Source organism: Paramormyrops kingsleyae, chromosome 8 (genome assembly GCF_048594095.1).
Source record: "Paramormyrops kingsleyae isolate MSU_618 chromosome 8, PKINGS_0.4, whole genome shotgun sequence".
Lineage (NCBI taxonomy): Eukaryota > Metazoa > Chordata > Actinopteri > Osteoglossiformes > Mormyridae > Paramormyrops > Paramormyrops kingsleyae.
Window position 1 is genome coordinate 6,359,162 of NC_132804.1, and position 12,363 is coordinate 6,371,524.

Consider the following 12,363-nt stretch of genomic DNA (forward strand, 5'->3'; position numbering starts at 1 on the left):
TTTGTACATTTGTCAGTTAAGTAAAAGTTCACTTGAATTAACACATTAAAGATTTTTATTTTTGTTCCATTTTGAAAAAAATCCCAACTTTTCTGGGAATTCATTCAGATTCAGAATACTTTATTGATCCCTGAGGAAATTGTGTGGTTACAGTTGCTCCTGGACAGTAAGAAAATAATTATCAAGTTAAATACCAATAACAAATATTAGAAATATTACAATACCAACAAATATTACAATACCAACATTACAAATGGCTCTAATAGTACAAAGAACTCAATATACAAACAATATATTATATGTATATAATGTGTGTGTGTATATATATATATATATATAAACAATATGCAAACAATATCCTAATATATTACAGAAAATTAACTATACATGGGGTGCATCTGGGTCGTTCAGTGGTGCATCTGGGTCGTCTTAATCTCTCTCTGAACGTGCTCCTGTGACTGAAGGTTTCAAAGAATGGAAAAATACAATAGAAGCCATAATAGTTTATACTGGAAAAAAAATATTTCAGCTTTTTTTAAATGTTTGGTTTTGAATTTTTGATACATTTTAAATTTGATTGTTTAAGTATTATTCATTCTTGATCTTTTCCAGATATTTCAAAGGCTTGTGCTTTTAGTATCTCTATGTTACCTGTAGTGTGTGAGTATTGCCCTGCAATTAACAGAAATTCTTGGGATAAACTCCAGAATTACTGTGACCCTGTGCTAGACTGATCTTAAGGAAGATGTGGGATTTTACTGATGGTCCCTAATTTCATTAAAAGAGGGATTTCACTCTGATTGCCATTCAACGCAGATACAGAGAAGCAGCACTTATCCAATAGCTTAAAGAGTAGCGATGCATTTACATTAAAGCATTCATTTACTTAGTCATGTATTGATATAACAACATGAACACTAATTTATTGCTCAAGTGTTAAGACATGACAGCCACGCTAAGCCTATGTTAAGAAAATGAAAAAAAGAAGTTAGCATTCTTTGCATTAAAGAATATTACACTTAGTTAATATAACACACAAATTATTGATGCTGCACAATCAAGCCTAAAATTGTTACCATTGCATTTTTAAGATGTCTGTGTCTGTTTTTATGTTTTCTAAAAATCCTGGGCAGGCAGCGACGCATAGAGCTATGTGATTGGGCGTGAATGTGCATTGCCCCCTTCCCAGCATCCCGAGCAGCCGATTGTCTGTGTAAAAATGGCCCCACCATGAGCAGGACTGGGTGGGTGCGAAAAGGTGTGAGAAGCTCAGTGGGTGATTCAGTCAGTGTTAAATAGCGAGATGTCAGATCTACATTGTCTTTTAAGGACAACAGAAGAACACCATTTCCGTTGCATTATTTACATGCCTCCGCTTGTCTGTAAATACAGAGGGAAGGCAGACATCGAAATAGGTGCCATTGTGGCTTGGATGAGAGCAGATATGCTGCAGTAGACTGGAAGCTGTCCCTGTGTAAATTAAACCCAAGTGAATGGGGGCAAACAAAATATAGAAACTGCTCTGTATTATGCCCATAATGCAGAAGTTTATTGGAGTTATTAAGCAGCTGATATACTAATGTTAAGAATGGTCGACTGGATATTGTTTTTTTTTTCTCTGTTCGACAGCCGCGCACGTGATGGCCATTGACTGTCGGGGCGGGGGGGGCAGAAGCAGCGGCCACCAGCTTTGGCTGGTTTGCAGTTGGGCTCAGCCCACCGAAGCAATGCTGATGTTAGGAGGAAATATTCCGCACAGAATTAACAGCAGACACAGGATGTCCTGAGGAGCCCAGCATATACATAATGAGAATCATATTTGATTAGGATCTCATTGACGTTGTTGAGATGGTCTGGATGAATGCTGTCCTTCCTCACAGCTGGCATTTGGAGAAAAAAAAGGAGGGTGAAAAAAAAAGACGTGTGGCATTCAGGGAGCGAAGCTGCCGAAAGGCTGACTGCAGAAGGTGAAATGATCGTGCAGTTTTTCTGTTTCGTTTTTTTCTGCCGATGTCGGCTATTTTCATTCCGGCTCCTCCGCACCAGAATAGGGTCAAGGTAGCGCAGGGCTTCCAGAACCTTCTTACCTCTTCATCCCCTCAAACGGCAGGAACGCCGGGGCTGGACAGAACAGTGTGATGGAGGGAAATTTAGAGGAGAGGAAGATGGGAGGAGATGAATGGCAGGCAGCTAGTCACATGACACAAACCTAAAGTCACCTGACTGACCTGCCGGGACGGGCAGTGCCCTCCTCAGAATATGCAGAGCTGCGTCTCCTCTTTTCCTGCACATTCTTGCGTTTTGTCGCAGTTTGAGTCTCAGCACACCGCTTTCTTCCTCGTCCGTCGCTGACAGCCCAGCATCTGTTAGCTATTTCGTGCCGTGGGCTCGTGCCTTCCATTATCTCACGGCATCGCGACCTGTCAACGAAAACGGGCTGGTGATGTCAGAAAAGTCCTGGAGAATGCATGAGGATTTATACAACATCTGTGCCACTGTGCTGCTTGCTTTCAGTGAGCCCATGTCATTCTGATCATGCAGTCTGTTAATTGTATGGAGTACCATGAGTGAACCCACTGTGATCATGGGAAATCGCTCTCATCACTGGATGGTAGATGTAGTGCTTATTGTTGGGCTCTCAGGTCTATTTCAGCCCAGATAAGCAGGGGGACTCTTTGCCAGCTCCAGGTAACACTTAGGACTGCTGCTCATAACAGCCTCACTGTGAAGGGGGTGTTCACCTGCACTGCCAGAAGGGGGCGATCTCTGTGTCACCGGGTATTAGGTTGGCTTAAATATTATGTATACTCTGCAAGGATGATGTAATCCCCCCCCCCCCCCCCACACACACACACACACACAACCCGCCCCCCCATAACTCAATGACTGAGTGAGGGCAGACGCTGAATATGGGCATTTCTACGGAAGTGATACATTTACTGCCTGATGGTTCAGTTTGTAACCTTGTTACGTACATTACGCGTCTGAAACACAGCTATGATTATTAATAACAATAATAGAAAGAACAAAAAGATATTTGATAAGGAGACCGCTGCACACCCGAATCATGTATGAAGAGTCTTGCTTGAAGACTTGTCTCTGTGTCATTGTCACTGCGAGTGACCTTTACAGGACGGCTGCTGTTTTAGGCCTGTTCTCCTCCATCCGTCTGCCTGCTCAGACGCGCTCGGTCAGCTGGGAGGAAGAGCTTTCTGTCAGCGTTCCTCTCTTCATCTTGCCAGCTTGCTTTAAAGCACCAGTTATTAAAGTGATTGGACTGCAGTCCTCCGTTTTAAAACTCCTGCTTTTTCTCGGCTTGTATCTATTTATTTGTATTGTCAAATCAAAAGAATCATTGTTATTGCGATGTGTGATACTGAGTTTTGCCGCTCTGGAATCCAGGTCTCTGGGAAAGTGGTCGCTGTCGTGCTCAGAGCAGCTAAACGCTGATATACACACATTGTTTTTCATGACTCCCTCCCTCCCCATGGAAGATGCTGCTGTCACAAACCACCTAAGGAAGGTCTGCAATCTACCAATGTGCTTTGGACAGGCAGCAGCCTCCAAATGTCCCTTGAGAAGCCGTGTGTCACTAAGCAATGTCCCATCTGAGTATTACAGAGTCCCCCCCCCCCCCCCCCCCCGCCCGCCACACTGCGGTGTGCGCTATAGGGCTGTACCTCCTTGTTGTTATTTTGAATTTTATTATTGTCTGTTATTCTGAGGTGAGAATGGACCATCGCTGAGTGTCCCCCGCCACATCACTTCCAAATCCAGTGGGGGGGGGGGGGGGGAGGAGGGGGCTATCGTTTTGGAAATTGATTTTGGGAGACTGCCCTTGAACGTCGGCCCACAGACAGAGTGCTACAGTGCGGCAGCATGCGAGTGGAATGGCTAAAGCGAGAGAGAGAGAGAGAGAGAGAGAGAGAGAGAGAGGGAGCGGAATGGGGAGCGTGCAGGTATGAGACAAAGAGTGACAATGAGAAAGGGGGTGAGAGGTGAGCAAAGGGCCAGAGAGTGCTCACGATCTGCGTACTAGTGCACAAGTGTGTGTGAGTGTGTGGTGGAGAGGGAGAGAGGGAGTGGGGAAGAGCAAACAGGGAGGGGACTAGGAGCGGGAGGGCTTCTGATGGAGAGAGAGAGAGAGAGCGAAGGAGAGAGAGAGAGTAGGGGCGAGCGAGTACTGCAGCACTGGAGCAGGCTGAAGCGAGACTGCAGTTCTCAGGGCTGATAGGAGGGCAGCTGAGGGACGGTGGACCTCACTGAAACGTCACCTCGCGCCCCTTGTACTCTGGATGCGGGGACCAGCGCTGAGGACCCATCACTGGTAAGTGTGGCCCCAAGCCCTGAGACCGCGGCCTATGTGGAGAAACGCGACTGACCCCAGTCATGTGGATTATTGGGTAACATTGGCTGACTTGCTGGTTTATTGTTGCATTTTCTCGCTGCTGCATCGTTAAGGGCAGGGCCCAGCGCTTGATGTATCATGCAGCAGATGGAGGCGAAAGTTTATTCCGAAACGAAGTGGCTCGTATCAGCAGCGCTGAGGGATAATGCTCCGTGCCTCGGCAGTAAATGTATAAGGAAATGTGTTTGTTTAATATCTGTAGCAGAGAGAGACTCGTTTTTTACAGAAACAGTTTGACTCAGTAGATGTCATCTTTCTGGCATCCCAGCATCTACATTTCATTTCATTTCTTTTGGTTCGTTTTTCTTGCTGGAGTGTCTGACCTGGAGATCTTGTAACTTATCTGACTGCAGTGCCTATGCTGCTGAGTGGATGGCCTGCTCCTCTGCCAGGTAGCATGCTGAAAGCGCTGTGCCAGGATGCCACGCACTGCCACGCACTGCCACGCACTGCCACGCACTGCCACGCACTGCCTTGGTCTTCAGCAAGGAAAAAAACAAAGCTGATTCTGCACAGAGCCCAACTTTGGGTAGAAAAAGCGCAGAAAGATGTACAGTGCAGGACGCCACACACGCGTCACCCGCGCGTCTTTTGGGTCGATTCGAAACGGAAAGAGCGTCCCGGCCCGAACTCAGACAGCTGTGAGGTCTGAGCTCCGTCTTAGACACGATGAGCGACTTTAAAGCTTGCATTTGCGTTACAGTGTTTCTTTGTGCAACTGCGGTGCAGCCCCACGTAACAGTGAGAGTAGCTGCACATCTGTTACTATTCTGCTCTTTTTACTACTGCTGACTTAGGCTTCAGAGGGGAGTTGAAGTCACTCTCTTTCAGGTTCTCTCTCTTTCTCTCTCTCATTGTTTCTCCACCTGGAACCGAGTTTGCTTGCACAGCACAGTTCAGCTGCAGGACACTGATTCCCAGTGAAGGATCTTACGTAGCATCGTACTTGAGTCAGGAGCTTTCAGGACTCGTCCGGCTTTGCCTGTTCCTTGTTTTAAATGCAGTGATATCAGCCTAACAGACTCATATCTAGTGGTGCTGTTCAATTCACTACCTACAATGTGTTACAATGCTTTTTCTTATTTGTTCTCTATTACGTGGCCTGTTGATTCTCTTTTTTAAAACCTTCCAGGATAAAGATTTATTATTTACTAACTATTTGAAATACCTTTTCCCGAATTTTTAAGCTGGCAGGAAAATCAGCTTTTTTTTTCAGACTTATCAGTCATTGTTCATATGATTTGTCACACAGACAGTTCTTAAAACTTGACAGTCACACATCATATAACAAATACATTTTTTTTCACGTATCGTTTGTCCCTGAAAAGGAGCGGCGTCACGTCCAGGGTGTCGCTTACCTTGCGGCCTATGTTGCTTGGGACTAGCTCCAAGCTCACCAGCGACTCTGTTGTAGATAAGCGGTTGGCAGATGGATGACTGAATGGATGGATGGATCACAGCATGTTCAAAACATATGCTATTATATCTGGTATACAGTTTGTGACTGACAGGATTGACGAGCAGCCAAATGCTTTGTGCAAACAAAAAACAGACCTATTGCAGACTGCAAGCTTCTCACATTTAGTAAGATTTCTCAAGTAATACAATGAACTCTACTGGTTGAGTAAAAGTATATGAGTTAATCTGGATTACACAGCCATTGTCACAGTTTTTATTGGTTGATTTTCTATTATGTAATGTGAGCTTAACCCCTCGTTTTTTCTGATTGTTGTGAATTGACACTAATCTTAAAAATCCGTCATCCGTAACCAGTAGAGGGTCATAGTTAGCCCAGAGTCGGCACGTTGAAGTGTTTCTCTCCTTCTCTAACAGTCCAGTAGACTGCTGTCCGTAAACCCCCTTTAATGGAGGTGCACAGCCGGTCGCTGTGCACATTCTCTGTGTCAGGGCCTCTCCCAGGTTTGGTGCGAGCCGCCATGCTTTATGGTCTGTGCTGGGAAGACCGCACCATAGACCACATTCAGCAAACGTCACACAGTCCAACCTGCAGGATAAACTCCCACATCAGGCCCAGCCTCACTTTGCATCCATCAGGACTAAACATTGATCACATTCATATGAAACCAAGACAGACATGAATGAGGAAAATAATAGGTCATCATTATTAGGATTCAATATTGTAGTGTCCGTAATGCAATTGTGAATAGTTTGTCGTGTTACCCAGAATGTTTTTAACTGGCAAAGATATTTTGCCAGTATAATTGACCCTACAACCCCAGTCATTCTCAGCTTTAATTGAAAGCCCGTGCAAGTTGCTTCACGGTGAGCTGCTGTGAAACTCAATTCTGCCCGTGCGCCTTTCTCGTTTGTTTCTGATAACTCCCTTAAATTGCCTGTCCTCCAGACGGGGATAGATTGCGTCTCCCTCTCTACCCGCACGGCCCTGACCCGCTCCTGCGGGTCTTCACAGTCGGGATGCACAATTTGGAAGCACCATTAATATAAAAGATAAAAGAACATTCAACATCCTCTCACTCTGAAACCAGCTGTTTGTTGAAGCAGCTTCATTATGCAAAGGAATCAATTCAAAAAGGACTTTATAAGCACAAAAAGCTTAACAGTGTCCAGATCCAAATAAATAAAGTTTATTATAATTGAGATAATGAAGTATATATATATATATATATATATATATACATACACACACACACACACACACAGTGGTACCTCAGTTCTCGAACTCATTAGAAGTCAAATTTCTTAAAAGTCGAACGAACCAGTTCGAAAAAAAAATACCTAGAGCTCGATCTGAATCTCAGAAGTCAAACTGTGAACGCCAACCTAAGATAACTTGTACGCGCGGGGAAATGGGTCACGCAGCATGTCTCTCAGCGGAAACAAAGGTTAAAGCTTCAGTCTGAGCCTCGCATTAGCTGTGATAGCATCGTGCATGTTTACACTAGCTGAATACATGTATTTAGACAGTAAAAATACATTTAGACAATGATAACAGTAACAGTAATTGTTATTATTATATAATAAAATACATTTTAAAATAAAGATTTCTTATTTATTATTTTAATATTAATAATAAACCATTAATACGTTTAAATATAATAATATTGTTGTGCCGAGCGGGGATGGAACGGAGACAAAGGCACAGACGTCAGGGTATCGGGGAATACAGGGTTTAATTCCAGGTAAGGCAGGCAAAACGCAGACGGACAATACAATGACTGGACTGGGGAAACAAACTGAAACACGGACGAAATACAGAGGTCTAATGACAACAACCAGAAACAGCTGATCACACGGGGATTCCACACGGGGTTAAGGAGGGGGCGTGGCACATGGAAGGAGCGGACGATCGGGGCAGGACACATTGTTTGGATCCATTTTCTTACTTTACAAATTACTGTTTTGATAAATGTGCTTAGATGTGTTTAATTCAGTATATACTATTCTTGTTTTATCCAGTTTATTTTGTGTTTAAATGCTAAAAAAACATATTTAGGTGTAATTTTTGGGGCTGGGAACCAATTAATTGGTTTTCCATTATTTCTTATGGGGAAAATTCGATCACAACTTGAACTTTTTAGGATTCGATCCGAAGTTCTGAACAGATTAAATTCGAGTTCTGAGGTACCACTGTATATATATTTTAGAGTAATTACGGCCCATATATGAGGTGGATTCCGGCAGTTCTTTCCACTCTGTAGATCACGGCTTCCTGCAAGGCCTGGACAAGAAGGCTGGTAGGAAGCTGTCCAGCTTCATTAAATAGACAGACTGGCCTGCTTAGATGCTGTGGTGGAGCCACGAAGCCCTCAGTAATAAATCTCAGGCCAGAGTCTCCCCACCAGGCCAAACGCAGCGGGTGTTTGAAGAAGCGACTTGGCCAAGTCATGGCGTGAGGCGGTGTTTCCCAATCCGCGTTTCTGCTTCCTCCCAGCTCCCGGTAGGTAGCAAAAATGCAGACTGGCAGGGAGCTCAGAGGGAGCAAAAATATGAACCAGCTGTGGGTCCCCAAGGACCGGACTGGGAAACGCTGATGCGGAGGTTCGTCATGCGATGGTGCACAAGCTGTTTTTACTGTGCTATTTTGTCCAAATATGGGTGTTTTTTTTATATTTGTGCACAATAAAATGTTCTCTAAATTCATTGCTTTCAATTGCTTATGGCTTGGACACCTGCCTTCATCCAGGCTTTTACTGGTGCCCAGCTCCTTGACTTACCCTGCACCTCAAGGCCAGCTGGGCAGTCAGAGCGGAACAGCCTGTTCTCCGTGTAGCTGCTCCACTTTAATCTCCACCGACTTCCACGCAAAGTCAGGGTCCGTCAGCCGGGCTGAGGCGTGGCATGTCCCGTTCAGAACGGGCCCTGCTTCACCTACAGATTCTCTCTCGCACTCAAGGTTATATGCACACCGAAAGGCACCAGTCGCTGCCAATTAGCTCTTAAAATATCCTTCATTTCTTTGATTAATTTCATTCAGGATTGTCACTACGGTCCCTTTTGGTCAACATGTCTATCCCCATCCTCTGTGGACCATGTGTAGCTGTAGAATCCGCATCCTTTGGTGAGTTGCATGCAAGCTGCGGGGTCTTTTCTCTGCCGTCTTTTTATCCAAACGTGTGTGGGTGGAGGGGGTGGCGGGGGTTAGGTTCTCTCTTACTATGGCCCACGAGAGGTGGGAGTACACCAACTGCAACTCAGTGCTTAGGGCTTTCAGAATCATCAAGCCTTTCTTGGTCCAGCATAGTGCTTCTTGATTCCGCTGGTCTGGTGATAGTTTGTCATCAGACTTTGTGCTGGCACGGTGCCGCGCCGTGAAGTGGCAGGGAGCAGATGTCAACCTGATGAGGGCCCCTCTGACGTGCGCTGCCGCGTCGCTCCTGTCCAGCAGGTAGAGGAGCTGTTTGCGTTGCCCTCTAGCCAATCAGGGCACTGATTGGACCGCTGTGGCAAACAAGAAACCTGGAGAGTCCTGGAGAGGTGCCCGTGAGTTTATGCTGCGGGGAAGTCCTGGTCACATTTAGCGAACGAAACCGAGCTGAATGAATCGCAGCTTGAGTGCTCGGCGTGTGAGCCGGGAGTGAGACTCACACGGCGATCTGCTGTACAGACCAAAGATATCATATCTGTAATGCCAGGAAAATGCGTGCTAAAGCTAAGCTAATGCTACAGTGGCATATTCAGTCTTTAAGGTAGTATATCTATCCATCCATAAATCTATAAAATGATGAAATTGTTCTTCGCAGAACAATTTAGCAGTGATATTTGAACTCCCGGGAGTACAATATTTTGGAAAGCAGACATAGATCGATTGGTTATAAGACCAGAAAAGGAGAAAAAGACATTAGTACTATTAATTTTATCAGGAAATAAACAGCTCTAAACATGTGTGGAGCACAGTGAATGTGAGTGTGGATAATCGGAATGAATGGAGATCGCTGTCGGCACTATGAGTGGGGAGACCCAGGAAACAGAAGCAGGCTCAGGCTGCCCCTTCACTGTGCCCCCGAAGCTGCAGGGGGCCTTGAGGGTGGCCGGTGAAAGGTGGTGGAGAGTGTTGTGTAGGTGGAGGCTGCGGAGCCTGAGATGGAGCAGAGACAGGAGGAGCTCGCTGGTCTGCATCCCTCCTCAGCCGGGAAGATATGGGGCCGTCGGTTATTCGAGACTGGGAGGGAAGGCCGTGAGGGATCACCCTGCACCTGCTGCCCATCACTAGCACCAGAAGTGTATTGCATGCATCCAACCACCATGCGAGGTAGCATGGAGAGCTGTACCACGTGGCATGGAGTACGGGGGAGGTCGTTATGGGACGAGAACGGGTTAAATAGCCCACAGAGGCAAGCAGGAATATAAGTCATTTTGGCTGATGTGACGATTAACAGAACAGGCCTTCAGGTGCCAGTGTTTTGTTACATGCAGAACTCGGTGTACGTCGAGAATACTATGTTAACGTGCTGATTTTACCCCCCCCCCCCCCCCCCCCCCTTTAGAAATGCGGGACGAGTGGAATCGCCCGGCAGAAAAAGCTTGGCGGCCGTTAAGGTTTCCGTGCACCTGCTCAGTTCGGCTGTGAGAGCCACCTGGACGGAATATGTGCGGCAGATGAGAGTAGCAGCCATATTTACGCTGTGTTATCGATATTAGCACAGAGGTAGGGAGTTAAACTTCTGTTTAATTCTATACACACTAGACTTCAATATTCAATATGTTGGTAGAGACTTTTTTTGAGGTTTTCTTTAGCAAAATATGAAAGAGAGATCAGCATACAAAGAATACACACACTAACAGTGAATTGGATTTGGTTTTATTTATGGCGGGGATAATATTATCCACCCATTCATCTTCCAGCCGTTTATCCAGTTCAAAAAAGGTTTTGTTGAAAAGTGCAACTTTCTGTTTTACACCCATCAAAAGGAAATGGTCGACCATAGTTTGGCCGATTTTCTTTTATTCTCATCAGCACTAGAGTGATGGAGCAGATATCTGAGGCCGCAGTGAGTCAGCAGGAGGCTGGACTGCCGACGCCCGACGGCTTAATTACACGCTGTGATTAAACGGGAAACGGGAACCCAAACAAACTGCTCCACGGCACCATGGCATTTACCTTCGTCTTTAGTCATCTGTGTGAAACCGAAATCATGCGTGCCATTTTCAAAACTACGATCAACCACTTTATTTAAGCAGTGTTTCTAATTGAACTTTAATCTAAACTGGTATGGTCAGGAAATCTCAGGCTCAGAAACCTCTGGTGTGGGGGGGGCTACCCTTTTTGCTGTCGTGCTGTGTGGTCATCGCTGACCTCCCTAAATATATACAGGAGTGCAGTGTAGCGGTCATTGTAAACTGGCCCCTAGTGAAGGAGGGCGAGCTACACTAGTGTGGGGCGTTCTTGGTTGCTGAGCAAGATGCAATCAGTGCTGAAAGAAAGCCCCGCCCCCTCCCAGTCTCCACCCCCCTAATTGCAGGTGTGATGATTGGCTGGCCTGCCCATGTGATGCTCCGTGATTGGCCGTTGGTACACAGTCAGCCGCCTCGCAGTGAAAAGCTGCAGTCTGGGAGGGAAATGGACTTGGCAGGCGGCGGTGGGGGGCGGGGGGATCCCTTGGCTCAGCGCCCAAATCAAACATAAGGACTGCGGCACTTTACTCAGTTACCTCTGCCTGTAGTGGGGGAGAGTACGGCCGTCAGCAGGGCGATGTAGGCCTCAGCGTCAGCGAGCAGGAGGCAGTTGGAATGGTATCGCGGCTGTAAGAAGCCTGCATTGCGAAGGTGTGCCTTTCTTGGTGTTTATTGTTGCTTTGCACTTTGCCGTTATATCTGCAAAAACTAAGAAGCTCATGGAAATCCAGCCATCTACCATAAGCACTTATCCAGGACATGCTGACAGTGAGCCGGGCGCCTATGCCAGGGAGTACAGGGCAGGGGGCGAGTCAGAGCACTGACAGCCGCCTATGCCAGGGAGTACAGGGCAGGGGGCGAGTCAGAGCACTGACAGCCGCCTATGCCAGGGAGTACAGGGCAGGGGGCGAGTCAGAGCACTGACAGCCGCCTATGCCAGGGAGTACAGGGCAGGGGGCGAGTCAGAGCACTGACAGCCGCCTATGCCAGGGAGTACAGGGCAGGGGGCGAGTCAGAGCACTGACAGCCGCGTATGCCAGGGAGTACAGGGCAGGGGGCGAGTCAGAGCACTGACAGCCGCCTATGCCAGGGAGTACAGGGCAGGGGGCGAGTCAGAGCACTGACAGCCGCCTATGCCAGGGAGTACAAGCTTGTCCCCCCACGTCACCCCAGCGCAGAAACACACTTAAATACTCCGCAGGCTTTTAAGAGATAACACAACTGTACCTTTTGCCATGTATTTTTAGAAATTAAGTTTAATACGTAAATTACAGTGGCCATAAAACTTGAAATTTTAACCTCTCAGCCCTTCTCTTAGAGTAATTGAATGGGTACAGTTAATGTAAAATCCACAGTAATCT

The 12,363-nt window shown here is 46.4% G+C and overlaps 1 protein-coding gene across 4 annotated transcripts in view; it reads left to right on the forward strand.

The window, feature by feature from the left end:
- LOC111853181 (synaptotagmin-2-like) overlaps positions 1-12,363 on the forward strand; it is a 93,981-nt gene that overhangs the window by 61,512 nt on the left and 20,106 nt on the right. The window contains exon 1 of one of the 4 annotated variants that reach the window (XM_023829832.2): positions 4,155-4,327. The exons of 2 other annotated variants lie outside the window; for them this stretch is intronic. The gene's annotated coding sequence lies outside the window, so the exon portion shown is untranslated. Of the gene's footprint in view, positions 1-4,154; positions 4,328-12,363 lie in introns of those variants that run through there. One more of the 4 variants, XM_023829863.2, reaches the window with a different exon arrangement.